A 3,136-nucleotide genomic window follows, 5' to 3' on the forward strand; every position below is an offset into this window, starting at 1 on the left:
AAAACGACTGTAAGACGTCTTAAAGAAGTCTTTTAGACGTCTTATGTCCCGATTTTAGACATGATGTCTGGGGAGGTTACAAAAAAAGGTTTTATGTCAAGTTAATTTTGCGACTATTTACTGATTGTAGGAGTAACAGAAAAGTTTGCAGACAATTTTACAAGTATGCTAAATTTATCACAAAAGCCTTTTTATGGGTATATCTTTTAATTTGAACGTGAAATAACGCAAGTATTTTGACATGTGTTTTCTCGTCTCTGACGTCATTAAACAAGACCAATTGCAGCGAAGGACCAAAAGCCTTAAAATATTTCTAAAAAAGCAATAAAGAATTATTATCAATTAAATAATTCGTATATAATTACAAATAATAATTACAAAAAATAATTACTATCAATAATGTACGTTGCACTGAAATCACAGCAGCGTATTTCATGACTTAGAAAAAATAATACTCTTAAATGAATCTCTAAACTCCAAAATATTAATGATTTTCTAGTGAATAATTAGTATAACAAAGTACTAATATAGTAGTAGAATTATGGACTTTTTAATACTGTACTTATAAGTTATGCAAATTATAAGAAAGGTTTAACTTGGATTTTTTATGATATTTAGTAGATTTGTGTTGCTCGTAATTTTCCTTGCTATCTATTTGAAAATACTGAGGTGATTACTTCTTCTTCGTCGTCATTGATTGAAAATCATCAGTTGCCTAGTGCGCTCTGTTATCATTTCTTTTACGCCACGGTGCATTCGCAAGCTAAGCACTGACAATTTTATCACATAGTGTTAGGTCTTTGCTTTCAAAGCATGTCATCAAAGCACCTAATAAATTGAAACAAAATTATATAAGGTCGTTAAAATATGAAGAAATGTAGTATAATAAATAATACATTATAAATTTTAATACAAGACGAATTGAAACATTCAATGAATGTAAGGAATTTTTCAAGTTTACCTTTCATCCCATACAGCACAGACATCCAAGGGATATCCAAAAGATGTCCAGAAGATGTCCCTATGTCAAGAAGACGTCCAAAAGACATCCACAGGATGTCCATAAGATAAAGTGTGCTATATGGGATAATAGAATATAGTATATAGAAAATCTTAAAATAATAAAGATAAAAAAAATTTAGTTTCTTATTTCTGATGAAAAATAATAAATATTAAGTTCAGGTTAGTTTTGAGGGATTTTTGTAAAATTATCAGAAACGATTGATTTACCAACATTTAATGCTTCAACTAATTCTTCAAACGTTTGAGTTGAGTTTTCCTCCAATAATATTTGCAATCAGCATCTTCAAACTTTTTTGGTTCACCTGAACATTCTTGACGCAGACACTTGTGTATTTTAAATCTAACAAAATTGCATACATATCTGAAGAATTGTAGTGTAGAATATTTTGCTTCAATATTCATTAAATGAAATAAACATTTAATTTTGCATATTATAAATATTTTGCATATTAACCAAAAATAACTAACCTATTGTTTTATTAATACTGATAACATGTAAATGTTACAATAAAAATTAAATGTTACAGTATAATATGTTTGCTATACTATAATTTAATTCAAATGATTAAAATGCAGAATACTCAATTCACAGCATATAAAGGCAAAAAAGGTAACCTAATTCAGCTAAAAAGAACAGGCTTTATAGTCAGGTAGAGCACCGGTTCTTAAGTTAACCTCAAAATCGACTCATGTTCAAATGAAGTAAATCATTGGCATATTATACTTATAGCAGTATTTACAGGTCTATTTTCATTGTCCATTATCGTACTAATACTCTGGGATTTTGAGATGGAAATAATAAACCAACAAATTTGATATCACTTCGAGAACGTTGCAATAAATATTCCTCTCTCTCCCTCCTCTCTCTCTCTCTCTCTTTCTGTATCCAAAAGTCCAGTAAGATAGATCCCTAATCTCAACGAATAAGATGTACTTTATAGAATATGCCGTATTACGGAAACAATATGACTTCGCCAAAAACAGTTAGTTAAGTAACGAACAAAGCATGTACGAACTCGAGCGCGCGTTCACTGGCATTTTCCCTCTCCACCGTCTGTGTGTGCGTAATGGCTCCTGCACACAGAACGTGGAAACGCTTGCCGCGCGGCGGAAGTTTGCGCGATAGCCAATCAATATGTTGCTTTCCGTAATAACCTTGTAGCTCTTATGGAAAAACAACATATTGATTGGCTGTCGCGCAAACTTTCGCCGCGCGGCAAACGTTTCCGCGTTCTGTGTGTAGAAGCTATTAGTGGAGATGGAAACACGAGCAAGCGTAGACTCAAGTCCGTACCATTGCTCACGGGTATAATCTCTGATCGCAGAGATTAGGCGTTTTGACGATAACAGAGATAGGCCCGGTTTTACTAATTTTGACTAACCGACCGCATTGTCCAATTGTTAAACTTAGTTAAGCTTATATAAGTAAAATTTCAACTTCAACTTCGTTACTTTTTACGTATTAACTTTAAATTTTTTACTTTTTTCAGTTAAGTTAATATATTTAATTAATATTAAAGTTAGGTGAAAATGGTCGGGCACAATAACAGACAGGCATATAAAAGTAATATTCATAACCAAATCTTATATTTATGAACGTTTCAAGTTTATTTTCAGATGCTGTACGGGTCGTTTTATTAGCTATGCAGCATCTGAATTTGAGATACTTTTTAATAAAAGATCAGACTGTGGCTGCGGTCGGATGTACGCTTGCAGGACTGTAAACGTCATTCTACCTTTATTTTTTATTACATGCCACACAAAGGTAGAATGAAGTTTATGTGCCATAATCGCAATATTTATATTATTGTACAAATTATGTAAGAGAGAGAGAGAGAGAGAGAGAGAGAGAGAGAGAGAGAGAGAGAGAAAACATATCTCCTTAAATAAGAATACACTTTCATTATTGTACATAAATTTAATGTAAATTTAAAGGCTAATTATGAAAATATTAATAATTTAAAAAATATGTACAGTTTTACATAATTAACTTTTGCATAAATAACTTCTAACTTTATTTTTAACTTTTTAACTTTTAATTTTAATAGAATTAATTTTATTTTAACTTAACTCTTAATTGAGTTAATATTTTATTTAAATAACTTTTAACGTA

General features: G+C 30.8%; 1 long non-coding RNA gene across 3 annotated transcripts; it reads right to left on the reverse strand.

The window, feature by feature from the left end:
- Window positions 1-8: 8 nt before the first annotated feature.
- On the reverse strand, window positions 9-2,082 carry LOC116850948. Of its 3 annotated transcripts, XR_004379489.1 has the most exons (5): window positions 1,492-2,082; window positions 1,235-1,363; window positions 962-1,077; window positions 392-828; window positions 9-313 (listed from the first exon to the last, which is right to left on the reverse strand). It is a non-coding gene; the product is annotated as an uncharacterized LOC116850948 (long non-coding RNA). The 3 variants fall into 3 exon arrangements; XR_004379488.1 differs by lacking the exon at window positions 9-313 and having other exon boundaries at window positions 563-828; window positions 1,764-2,082; XR_004379490.1 differs by lacking the exon at window positions 9-313 and having other exon boundaries at window positions 563-828; window positions 1,639-2,082.
- Between the last annotated feature and the right edge of the window lie 1,054 nt (window positions 2,083-3,136).

Source organism: Odontomachus brunneus, unplaced genomic scaffold (assembly GCF_010583005.1).
Source record: "Odontomachus brunneus isolate Ranch 3 - 2012 unplaced genomic scaffold, Obru_v1 Obru_scaffold_161, whole genome shotgun sequence".
Classification (NCBI taxonomy): Eukaryota; Metazoa; Arthropoda; class Insecta; order Hymenoptera; family Formicidae; genus Odontomachus; species Odontomachus brunneus.